Raw genomic sequence first — 13,382 nt, 5'->3', positions numbered from 1 at the left:
TGAACCTTCCTAGGGTCATCCAGGACCTTTCTGCCCCAGCAAAGAATTCCAATTGTTAGTTAGTAACTCCTTTTACCATATTTGTTTATTTAATATTGTTCCCTCTGCTCTGCTGAGAGAGTCTTCACTATCAGGAGGTACTTATCTGTCATGTAGCAAAATGTTTAACTTTTTTGACTGTTGTGGATGCATGTGGATGCGACAATATTCTCCTTGCTCATGCCCTCTCATCTGCTGTGGCTGCCAGACTGTTGGGATTATTAAAGTAAACCAGCATTCTTGGGCTGAGGTCCCTGAAAAAGAAAAAAGAAAATGGGTTTCACTTTTTACAAATGGTGAAAATTTTTAAGTTAAAAGATGTACGGTGCCATAGAAATACAAAGCATTGTTAAAAAAAAAGAAATATAAAACACTGTTATTTATGATAACTATTATTGCTGTTATAATTAGTATATGAATGATAATGTTTATAATGTTTTCTCAAAATAACAGGCAACTTGTTACCTAGATAACTCACAAATGTAAATGAGCATGGATGCAGGCAGTTAGTATTGCATTCAATAAGCATTTATTGCTGAATAAATTAGGAGCTATAGTTTTCCCTGCCATGGATGTATAGTGAGTGAGAACCAGTGCAGATTCTTTCTGGGGACAGAGCACATGGTTAGCGGGACAGCTCCACATGGTATGCGATCTGTCCATTGAGGAGACTTTCAAGTATTCAACTCTGAAACACATTTGTCCCTATTAGCAGCTCTCTGAGAGGTCCCTTAGCTTCCAGTGAAGAGGACAGCATATGGCCACTAGCATGTCTCAGAGTGCAGCTCGCTCCTGATGCAAAAGCTGTGAACTCAGGTATCATGTAGGCAGTCCTCAGGCTTGGTAATGTTCACCTTGTCCTGATCAGTCTCTGTGTACAGGCCGGAGCCAGCCACCTTAAAGCGTTTATTTTATTCTCTCAGCAACCCCTAGGAGGTAGGGGTCATCACACCAGTTTTGAAAATGTGGAAATTTAGACACAGGTTGGTCCTGTTGGCTAAGGATGCATCTCCTAAGTGTGTGCTGCAAACCACTGTGTCCCAGGGTTTTGCTCCTCAGTGACAGGGCATCATGCATTCTTCCAGCCCGCCCTCCAATTAAATAAGATTGGCCCTTTTTTAGGGTCTTCTGAAATGCAAATGGAAATGCTACTGAATTGCATTTTTACATCAGAACAAGGGCTTTTTCACTAGTAATTTATTTACTTGGTGAGTAGAAACTATTGAAATGCTGTACTAACCATAAACTAAAATTAATGTGTTTGCTAGAGAGTTTCTGGCTTGAATTCACTAAAAATTGAGGTTAATATATTGCATTGTAAAGCTGCTGTCTTATAGCAAACACATACATAGTTGGAAATTTTCTAGAAAGGAGGACTACATGGAGCAGGAGGAGCATAAGGCCTTTCCCTTGCTTGAATGTGATGCAAAATATTATAAACAAACAACAATAAAAGTTACCGAGTATCATTGCCCTGTTTTGCTAAAATGAAAGAACAAAGAGGAGTTTATCTCCCTATATGCAAATAGAACAGAACACACTGCCACAATTTTACTAATAATAGATTTTTTTAGAGATTTTGTTGTTCTCATAACCCTAAAATTTACATAGGATAAGATCTTTTTAAAAACATTCTATTTAGATTCTCTAAACTAATGATAAAGATCTGAAAAATGAGCAAGCTCTCAGCATCAGACATAGACAATATTGATGACTAGCTATTTATTTTTGGATTAAATATTGTTTGAATCTTTGCTTGTTTTACAGCGTCCTAGTGATTCTCCGCCTGTTCCATACTCTAAGCAAAATAAACTTCTCTTCAAAGCCACTTAGTCTCTCTTCTCAAAATCAGAATAAGCAGTTTTCTGAAACATACCTAAGGGAGCTGTTCCTCCAACACATCACCCATCAATTGCCCTTAGCAAATGAAAGATAATTTTTAGATTCTGAGTACTAACTATTCTTAGACCCATTAGTTGCAAGGGCAAGAGCAAATTCATTCTACGAATGTTTTTGTCACGAAGCTGAAGAGACATATTGTTCTTTGTTTATTGGAATGCTCCTGCAGTGTTCATGCCCTACTCATCTGAAAACTTCTTTAGGCATTAGGATATAGTTCTTAATTTTCAACCATAAAACAATAATTCAACCTTTAATCCTCCAGATCATCCAATCATTATGTGTTAGTAAATGTAATGATGTTAAGCAGCAATTATTTCTACTTGATGGTTTTTATCTTAGAAAAGGAAAAAAGGAATCGTCTAAATAGGGTGGAAGAAAAAGTCTTTTAAGTTGTTGATACGACATTTATCACTGAAAATTCCCCAGGCTTTGTTGACCCCCAAAGCAGCTATATTTTTATTATGCTTGTCAAGCAGTTTGAAAATAACTTTAATTTACCACATAATAGTGCTAAGAACAGCAATTTGAACACCTAATAAGTATCACTGATGAGAAGCAAAAGATAAATACAATGGAAATACAGATACGACCACATTCACTAAATTGGATCCACACTCAGTATTTTTTCCCTTTGTTCTGAAAAGACAGGGCACACCTCGACATATTATAGACTAGTCCTGTTGTCCTAGAAAGCAAAGGAGAGAGAGAGCGTTATGAACATGTATTTTTCATTGTCGTTCTTTCTTTCTTTAGGTATACCAGAGTTTAAATTTTGCATCCAGTCTTGAAATAACATTAAGCACAATGTATGGCAGTGGTATAATGGTAAAAATATTAATGAAGAAAATGCCAACCTCGTCTATGATTGGATACTGCTGTAGTTTATAGCTAAGCCCCGCCCCCTAACCTCACGCGCTGGTAGGCGGGGCTTTTGGCAGGTGACTGGATCGTGGGAAGGGATCACCGCTGGTGGGTTCGTCCACTGACCATTTAGAGCTGACTTGCTGCGAGGAAGTGGGATCTGGTGCAAAGAGGTAGGTCACTGGGGCCGTCGCCTGCACCGTTGATTAATCTCCCCTTGTGCTCTTCCCCGCCCCCTCCAGCAACTCTCCCCAAGCCCCCCGCCAAGCTGTTTCACCATGGAGCAAGGCGATCATGAACTAAAATCTCTACAAAGTGTAAGCCAAGTAAACCTTTCCTCCTTGAAGTTGCAGTGAATGCTGTGTTTCAATAAGAAAGTAACAAAAACAAGTGGTACAGAATAAGTGGTTTTCTTTCTAGAAAACAAGTAGCTATTCTCATTAGAAGATCCAAATTTATGGTAGATAGCCAATTTCTGAAGATTAAGAAAATCACAATTAGACTTTAGGATGGAAAACTCCACGTGCTGTTGGTCAGTAACCTCTCATGTGCTGGCAGTGTAACCAGAGAGACACCTGAGGGTTTTAACCCCAACAGCTATTTTCCGAAGTGCAGGCTGTCCACTCATCATGGAAACCACTAAATCATCTCTAGGAAAAATACAGTCTGTCTGCTCGCTGCATTAAAGAGAAAAGGCTTGCATAATATGCAGCTTGTCCATGGCTTGCGGGGATCACCACGCCCTGCTGAAGCTACAGTCAAGGAAACATAGTTCTTTAAAATTTCTTCAAAGAGAGAAAACTATCAGTACTTAATATGCGAACATTTAAAAATCATTCTTGAGACGTTCCTAAATAATTCTCACCTTTGTGAACAAGTTTATATGCTGTGTATTGGATTTAGAGAATGAGTTATAAAGCTAAAACATACACGGATCCACTAAAGTTAACTATGTAATCTAAGTCATTCTCAGATTTGATCAAGCCAGGACTCTGATAGGAGGGCTTCTTAAAACAGACTGCTGTAATGGACTTTTGGGACCACGTCTTAGTGGGTGTGAGTGAGCCAGAGAATTTGCATCTCTAACAAGTACACAGGAGTACACTCAGTGTTGCCTCTGAGTGATGGACCATACATGCAAAATTACCACTCTGGAACTCCATGCATCAGCCCCTCCATGCCTCAGTTTCTTCACCAACTACTTTAAAGTACCATATCTACCTCCTAGAGTTGAGATAAAAAATAAGCAGTGCATTTAAACACATTAGCACAGTCCTTGGTACATGCTAACTTCTCAATCCATGCTAACTGTGATTACTGTTTAATTCTACGGTTCCCTGAAGCTCCTGACAATGAAAACAATGGATGATTTAATATATTTGCCTTTGATTGCCTGACATGATTCTCTGCTTTTAACTTGAAATCAAACTAAATTCAAATTTTGAGTTAGAAAGATTGTGTTTTCAAGGATACTCAATCTACATGTAGTTTGGCAACATACGATTTGTTTATGTGGCTTTAGATTCTTCATTTGTTTTTCACTCTGTTCAGAAAAATATTCACAATTTTAGTTGGCTGTAAAGTGCTATAAGATATCCCAGCATGAGTGAGAAAAAAGAACTGCGGAATTCTACCTTATAAGATACTTCAGGGACAAATTTCTTTCTGCTAATACAAACTCAGGCTGTGCACAGAGATAATACTACTGTTCTTGGACTTTTTCTATATTTTAAGCAAATTTACTGGGCCTCATTGTTAAGCTGTCTCTCAGTGAATATGTTCCTTAAAAATATAAGATGAGAAGTCAGCTCTTTCCCTGAGTTTGGAACAAAGCTGAATTTGTTGAATGCTACTGACTATCCCTGAATTCTTCATGTCATGATCGTCTGGTTCTCAGACAAGTGAGGGTATGTTGTTGGTGCCTTTCCGCAGATAGAAAGAATAAATAACAGAACAAAAATTTAGACAATAGTGGTAAGCTTACCAAGCCTGGAAGTCTAAAGTTGACTATCATTATCATTAAGGTTTATAAAGAAAAAAAAATATTTTTTTATTACCACAGTGGAATAAGTTACACCTCTTAAGAGATATGAATGGTTTTACTGGAAAATTCTGAGCTAGCATGGATGAAGCTCTTGCAAACGCATATAATGTTATATAGATCCCACCTGTAGCAACCTGCAGGCTATTTCTCTTAGGTTAAAACAATCAAAGCTCATCCTGTGATGTGGCATATTCACTAACATGCAAAGTTGCCACTGTCACCCCTGACACCAGGTAAGAGTAGTTTTTATCACATGTGAAATAGCTTACCAAGAGCTGGGGAGATAGCTCAGCAGTACACGTGCCTGCCTGGCAAGTACAAGGTCCTGAGTTTAATTCCTCGTACAAAAAAAAAAAAAAGAAGTAGCTTACCTGAAGTCAGCTTCTCCTTGGGAAAGACTCTTCTAGATCTCTCACATAGTTTTAGGGAGTGTCTCCTCCGCTTCAGCCTGGAAGAAGGTAGAATGAACATCATTGAGGCAGAGTTGAAGCTCACCCTTAAATTGAAGGTTATAACAGTGAGGTTTGTCACTTTATGTATGCTCCTGTCTCCACATGAATCTGAGATCTGGAGCATTGAAAGCTTCCAGATCAAAAATAAAGGAAATGCTCACATTCAAAAGCAAGCATCAATTTTATACAGATGTGTTGAAAGAGTGAGTGTGTGTGTGTGTGTGTGTGTGTGTGTGTGTGTATGTGTGTACAAGTATCTATATATGTTTACTCTACAGACTTTGTACAAGTCACTAGCTGGAGCCCTAGGAATCCAGAGGTAAGGCAGAGTTGTTGGCAGTCATTGTGGGCACACCAGGCCTCAAATGATAACAAACTAACCCCACTACGCTTCTGATAGGGTTGGCTATACTGCTAACAGCGATGGACCGCCACAGAAGGTGTGGCTTTATCTCCAGCGTTGTGGGCCCACTACCGACACTTGGCCGGAAGGGGTCACAATGATGTGCCTGTGGATAGTCAGTGGGACAATAGGTAGGGAAGCCCGTGGTCCTGCAAAGTGGTGAACTCCCAGAAGTGCACGGCACTGAGTAGAAATGTTGAACAAGGAAGAATTTTTTTCCTCCTATGCAATAATATTAAGTGCTGGAAGTCCCATGCTGCACAGTGCTTCTTCTGTTCCTGGAATGTGTAGCTGGCAAACAGGTATTTTCCAAGTGAACAAATATCAACTTTTAAAAATGAAAGAAGCGATCACATGTCAGCCACTTCCTAATGTTCACATCTCCATTTGAAATGCCATGCATTCCTACTTCCTGAAAAGTGTTTTATTAATATCCAAAGTATTCAGCATTTTTTATATTGATGGTTGCCAAATACCTACTTTATATATTTTACCTAATAATTCATATATGAAGAGAATCAATTACATGATACAGTGTAATTACTGCTGTTAAATTTATTTGGATTTAAAACCTGAAATGTTGGAAGGAAACTGAGGAATGTGTTAGTAACTGAGCAATTAGGGTTCAAGATTCCTGCTGTTTGAGTTTTGAGTTTTACTCAATGTTTTCCAGTAAAAAAATTGCTAGTCTCTTTGCTTTCTACTCTAGTATCCATGTAAGTTTCCTTTAGATGAAAAATAAGTAGAAGCACTATAGGAAAGGTGCTTCAGAATGTGAAAAGATTTTTATTATCTAGCTTTGAATCAAAGTTAAAATATTTGCAAACTAAGTCACCAGAATAATGTGGTTTTAGTTTAAGGCGGTGGTCTCTGCTCTGTACTACACCACAAGTGAAACCCTGGGGTGTTCTTGGTGGACTACACAAGATAAGTGTTCAGTAACATGAATAAAGTATTTCCAAAACTACAGACTAGCCCAGCCTTCTGGAGAATGTACAGCTTTTACTACATGAAATTATATACTTTACTAACTGCCCTTACAAAACCTCATTTAATAAATGTAGTTTTTTGACTAGATAAGGTGCTATCATGGATTAAATGATGTTTTGCAAAATCAGAATCTGTGAAGACAGGGAGAATGTGCATCTTTTTTTCTACTGTCTACTCGTTTGCTATCATTGTGAAGGAAAGAAGTGTTATAACAAGTATGTGTTATATACGAAGGTATTAGCTTAAAAGCTTCTTTGTTCATTATCTGACTTAATTTTCAGCAAATGCATGACACAATGAAGTACTACCCTGACATAAAGAAGGATAAACTTGAACCATTTGTAGGAAAACAAAGTGCCTTCAGACTATAATGTTCAGTAAAATAAATCAGACACATAAGCTTAAATATCACATGGCTCCTTTTATGGAAGAAACCCAACATATAAAAAGGAACAAAATAAAATATAAATAATAGGATCTTTCTCCAATGTGAAGGGGATTGAGAGATGGAAGGAGGGGAGAAGGAGAGGAGGGAAAGAGAGTGAAAAAGGTCTGAGATGTGTCATGCACATGCACCAACTGCACTCAAGGAGTGAAAGCCTTCTTGCTGCAATCATATACTAATAAAACATAAAAACTGAAAGAAAAAGACTGACAATGTGACTTTCAAAATTCATGAAAGAGTAATTATTGTCCATAACTTGCAAATGAGGAAACAGTGGTTATGAGAGGTTAAGTTGCTTCTTAAAATTTTCTGGCTCTAAAAGCAGAAAACTAGAACATTGTTCCAATTCTGATGCACTTTTGTTTATAAGTGTGTGTGTGTGTGTGTGTGTGTGTGTGTGTGTGTGTGTGTCTACATGTATATATAGTTATTCAGACTGTCTGTTGAAAGGATAAATTAATGATTGTCTACATAGCATCTCATGAAGACCTTCAGAGATTTTTCCAATTGTCTGGAATCTAGTCTATCAATGCAGATAGATAGATAGATAGATAGATAGATAGATAGATAGATAGATAGATAGACAGACAGACAGACAAGCAGGCAGACAGACTAGATAGATAGATAGATAGATAGATAGATAGATAGATAGACAGACAGACAGACAGACAGACAGACAGACAGATAATAGCTAGCATTTTCTGGGTGGTCCGCTGTGGTCAGTACTTTATATGCATCTTCTCATTTATTTCTCAAACAGCAAGACAGAGGTTCATGCCTTGTGTACTGTTGTCATCTACTCTAGAAGGAAGAGCAAAGTGAGGCACCCTTAAGTAGTGAGGCTGGAATCTGCACACAGCCACTGACTCTCTGCAACAGAGATGGGCAGCTAAGTGCTACTTGGTCCCCAGCACACATTTTCTGACACTGCACTTAAAAGCCTTTTGAGTTATCATAATTTGGAAGGTAGCAGGTGGCACAGGCGTCCAGTAGTACAGACTGAGGAAGTTTAAAATCTACAGAACAGCACCCTAGAGAGAACTATCCAGGCCAAAATGTCAGTAATAGCAAGAGTAAGAAGGCCTACCTGCCCGTTACCATTTATCTGTACTTTTTTACCATTGAATTTGCGTAAAATAATGGAAATAATTATTTCATATTATTGAGAGCTAGCTCTGACCCACATTTAATCTCACAACTCTTTCTTGTGGCAATCTTATTATATTACAACAGTGCAGTGCATCATACTGTACATCCAAATCATCCCGGTATCTTCTGTAAAATAAAAATGCATGGTGTCACATCTCAGAATTCTTACTGAATTAGTCTAGCAGAAGGCTTTTGGGAATCAGATATTTTTTTAAAGTTCCCCAAATGATTTTAATCTGCAGCCAAGTTTTGAGAAAAGTGCAGAGACAAATCACAGACATTTAAAAAGGATGGGACCTTTGCTGTTCTTCACTAAAGTAATATCGTAATAATAACTCGCAGTTACTGGATGCTTATTACATGCCCAGGACTGCACTGAACACTTGTATGAGAATTTTTATACTTCAAATTCATCAGCACCTCCGTCAAGGGGGTCGGCGTCCTTACAACTGTGTTACTGCATTTTGGCAATTTTAATAAAGGACCTCTGATAGCTTATAAAGAACAGAAGTCTGTCGCTCACTGCTCTGGAGTCTGCTTGGTCTAGCACACCGATGGATGTGCTGTCTGGGGCTTGCTCTCTACTGCATGGGTGGCAGCTTCTCATATTTCACAGAGAGGCTTCAGCAGCTCTCAGGAACCTCTGCTTCAGGGTACTAATCGCGTCAGGAGGGCTCCAGCTTCATCTTCAACTCACCTCCCCCCACCCCCAGCCCCTCTTATTACCGTCACATAAGGGGTTTAGGGTGTCAACATATGAATTTCGGGGAGACACAGATATTCAGACCATAACACCACCATTTAACAGACGATGAAACTGAAACATCTGAAGATTAAATAATTTGTCCAAGCCAGACAGCTAGTTGCGACAGAACTGTGAATTAAATGCGGCTCCTTCTGACTGGAAAACCCATGCTGTAAACCAGTAGCTCTGAAACATAAGCCTGCCTTGGGGCCATCTGGAGGCTGGGGAAAACACAGATGGCTGGGCCCCGCCCCCAGCGTCGCATTCGGTGGGTCTGGAGCAGGGCCTGATACTCTGCATTTCTAGCGCTTTCTCCGCGCTGCTGCTGGTTCTGTTGGTCCCAGGACCACGCTTTGCAAACCATGTGCTAAAGAGAACCATTTCTTATCAAATCAAGCTGCTTCTTTTTATGATATTTCTCTTATTTAAGAAGTATATGCGTCATTTCTCCCTGATCCTTGGGTATTTTGTGAACGCTTTCTGTCCCACTAATGTGATGTCTTATGATACCAGGCATGGTGCTAAGAATCATGTTAGTGAGAAAAGTGTGTAATAACTTTTGCTTTACATGGAATGGGGCCAAGGGAGGGATATCAGGAAAGAGTCCAGCTCCCTCTCTGCTCTGTGGCAATACCCCTAACTGGAGAAAAAGAAGTCTACCAACAGGAGGGAGACCTGTACTAATGGACGGCAATCCAAAGTGACCATTAGGTGGCAAAAAGAAAACTATTATGGAAAATCAAGACAGGTGTTTTGTTTTTGTTTTTGTTTTTTCCACTAACTTTGTTCTTATGCTAGAACTATGATTAAATACAGAACAAAAAAAGGCACAAGCTTTTCTTCTTAAACTACCCTTCATTTCCTCTAACCAGCAGCAAGCAAACAAGCAAACCTACATGGAGGGGCGTTAGAGGTCATGTAGGAGTAGGCCATGAGGTGGGGGTGTGGTCCCCAGGGTTGTCCTGAATTAGAAAATGCACGTTCACTCACTGACAGACCACATGCGCTCTTCACACTGGACTCCCCACGGAGAAGGCTTCTTCCTCTGAGGAGTTTGCATTCAAGGTGGATGGGTGGTGGAGACATAGGAGCCCAGGGTAGGTGGACATCACTGTGGACAGATGGTCAGGGGACACTTGGGGAACAGAGGGAGGGAGGGAAGGACAGAGGGAGGGAGGTTGAACTGGATCTTCACCAGGTGGTTTACTCTGGGTGACTGAAGCACAAGTGAGAACGTTCTTTCAGAGAACAGAAGGACAGCAGCACAAAAGAGGCAGAGAGGTGAGGGGAAAGGACTGCTTGTGCCTGGGCTCCAGGTGAATGCTGAAGGTAGCTGCAGACCCAGGCACAGGGCAGCCAGGCCAACCAGGAGCTTGAGTTTACTTTATAGACCCAAAAGGGCTGAAAAAGAATCAATACAGAAAGTGATATAATAAAATAATAAGTTTTTAAAAATGTTTTTCAATCATTTATATATTTATTCAGTACATGGTCTCACTATGCAGCTGGGACTCATGATGATCCTCCTGTCTCAGCCTCCCCAGCACTGGGATTAGAGGGGAGTACCACTATACCTGGTTCCGGGGCCAGCAGGGCATGTAGTACCAGGAATCAAACTTGGGTCCCTGCGCTTGCCAGGCAGGTGCTTAGATCACTGAGCTATCTTGCCAGCCCATAAAATTGTAATTTTAGAGCAATGCCAACTGCCTCTCCTTTCCCGGACACAAGCTGGGTCTCACTCACCCATGAGCCTCCATGTCCCGCCTGCCCTCTGTCCTGTCAGTAATGCCCTGCACATCTTGCTGCTGCTGCTTCTGGGCTGATGATTCTTCCTACCCACTGCCTGAAGGACCAGAGTAGGAGCTGAGTGTTTTTGAATGCTCAGAAGCACTGAGAAGGTGTTGAAAGGAAGGGCAAAAACACATAAATTTCTACTCCTGACTTTTGACTTCCCACCTTCTATAAACAGTGTCTGTGAATTCTATTGTAAGCAAGTCAAGATTAATTACCTTTAAATGATTCATATGGGACAATTTTGTCTTCACATTTAAGCAATGCCTAAAACATTTGGTACCCCCTAAATTTGTTTTAGCAAAACTTTTTCAAAGTTCTTAACTGGCTTTCTTATTTACATTAACTATATATCTTCTACGAATACTATTTTTAATGTTACTCAGAAAACTAACAATGACAAGAAAAGGAAATAAGATTAACTGAATGTGAATTTTTTTGGTTGGAAAGTATCATTTGTTTGTTCGTCTATTTGTTTTTGAGACAGTGTCTCACTATGTAGTTCAGGCTGGCCTTGAATTCACTGTGATCCTCCTGCCTCAGCCTCCCGAGTGCTGAGATTACAAGCATGCACACTATGCCCAGCTCTAAATAAGTTTTAAATGTACCCTGGATTGTAAACTTCATATTAAGTAGCATTAATACTAGTATAAATAGCATTAATGCTTATTAATGCAAATAAAGACAGCATTAACATTTATTAATTAACATTGAATAAATACATGAATGATAACTATTCTGCAGCCAAACTGTATATCTCTGATAACAAATCCAGGCAGATTTAAAATTCCACTGAGTTCATTGGCTTCCCAATATACTCAAACTATGCTAAGCAATTTCACATTTAGGCCTTGTGTGAGTTGAGGAAGTGTTTTGATGTTGTATGAGAGATATGCAGCCTTACGCTCAAAAATATTTAAGTAACTTACCTGGAATTCACAGCTAGATGTGCCAACCCAGAGCCCAGAGCTCTTTGCTCTACTTTTCCCCAAATCTATCTAATCATGACACCTAAGTACTTAGTACTATAGCGTTCCAGACCCTGCCTCAGCGTCCCAGGTATGACCAAACCAGACCCATTTGTCTGCCACACAGCCCTGAAAACATGAGCTCTGCAAAAGAAAAAGTTTTCACAAGGTGGTCAAGGAAGAAGAAAGATGAAGCCTCACATTTACCTCCTGATCCTTGGGTTTGGGACTATTTACAGGACAGAGCATCAGGCTGATTTGGAGAACAACAAAAGGCCCCTGGAGGTGAAAGAATCGGTGGTTCCTGCCTGCAGAGTCGGTCTTTGTGGCTTTCATATTAGGCACATGCAAGAAAGGGCAGCGTGAGCTGAACTGAGCATGGAGTTTCTGGGTCTGGGCTCCAAGGGCAACAGGTCTCTCTGCAGATACTTGTACCCAGCCAGGCAGAGTTGGTGGTTTCAACAGAACTGCTTTCCATGCCTAGAAGACAACATAGGCAACCCTTATGACCATAAGCTACACGTTAAAGGTGTTAGCCTCAGCCAAGCCTGGAAAAGATTGCTTAGCTCTGTGGCCTCCCAAATCAGAGATGTTTTTTAAGTCTACAAAAAGCAGAATCTAAAAGCAAACGAAGTAGGAAGATTTACTCCTTGTTCCCTCAGTTATGGTTGATGATTCTGAGGAACATTTCAGAGGGCTTCAGTCCTGGCTTCCCATTGGAATTGCTTTAGAAGACTGAAATCCTGATGCCTTGACCCACGCTGAACACGTCAGTGGCTTCTAAAAGAAATCCTGGCATAGCCATAGTTGGAGCTCTCCAGGTTACTCCAGTGGCATCCAGAACTAGGAACCCCCAAGCTCAACTAAGCCATGCTGATGCCTCTATTGACTGCCAGCTTCTACCACCTACCACATCGCCTCCTGTCTTTCTTCTCATTAAAAATGATTTCTCTCTAGGAGACCCACATAGGAGAATCACCATTCAAGCCCAGTCTAGGCAATGCAGCCATAGTGAGACCCTGCCTCAAAGTTCAAAAAGGTGGTGGTGGGAGGGAGGACTTGGGATGTAGTGAAGAGAATTAATTCTACTACAGTGTAATCATGTAAAATGAAAAGGGAGAAGAGGGATGGATGGAGCTGAGGTCAAGAAACTATTACAAAGCCATGAATGCAAAGAAAATGAGAGATGTTGAAAGTGCTTTGAAGAGGCAGGGGGTAAGGGGCGTGATGGATTCATCATGGAACCATTGTTGCAGGAGCTCTAAGAAAAAGCTAGTTTTCTGTTGTTTGTTTGTATCTTTTAGAGGCACAGTCGCACTATGCAGTTCAGGCTGGCATCAAGCTGATATTGTAGCTCAGGCTGGTCTTGAACTCACAACAATCCTCCTGCCTCAGCCTCCTGAGCGCAGGGATTACAGATATGCACCACCACACCAAGAAAAGTGAAAGTTTTAATGCTCACCTAGCCTGCAGATCCTGAATAGACCCAGAGCGCAGGTCCAGTGTGTGAGTAAGACCCCCCCCCCCGGGTCCGCAGAACCTGAATAGACCCAGAGTGTGAGTGAGACCACCCAGGGCCGCCAGATCCTGAAT

At 40.6% G+C, this 13,382-nt stretch overlaps 1 protein-coding gene across 2 annotated transcripts in view; it reads left to right on the top strand.

The window, feature by feature from the left end:
* Rorb (RAR related orphan receptor B) overlaps nt 1-13,382 on the top strand; it is a 194,590-nt gene that overhangs the window by 107,565 nt on the left and 73,643 nt on the right. The window lies entirely within an intron of this gene.

The sequence above is a fragment of the Octodon degus genome, unplaced genomic scaffold (assembly GCF_000260255.1).
Source record: "Octodon degus isolate 3935 unplaced genomic scaffold, OctDeg1.0 scaffold00095, whole genome shotgun sequence".
NCBI lineage: Eukaryota > Metazoa > Chordata > Mammalia > Rodentia > Octodontidae > Octodon > Octodon degus.
Note: the sequence above shows the minus strand (reverse complement) of the source record. Positions and strands in the feature narration are given on the sequence as shown.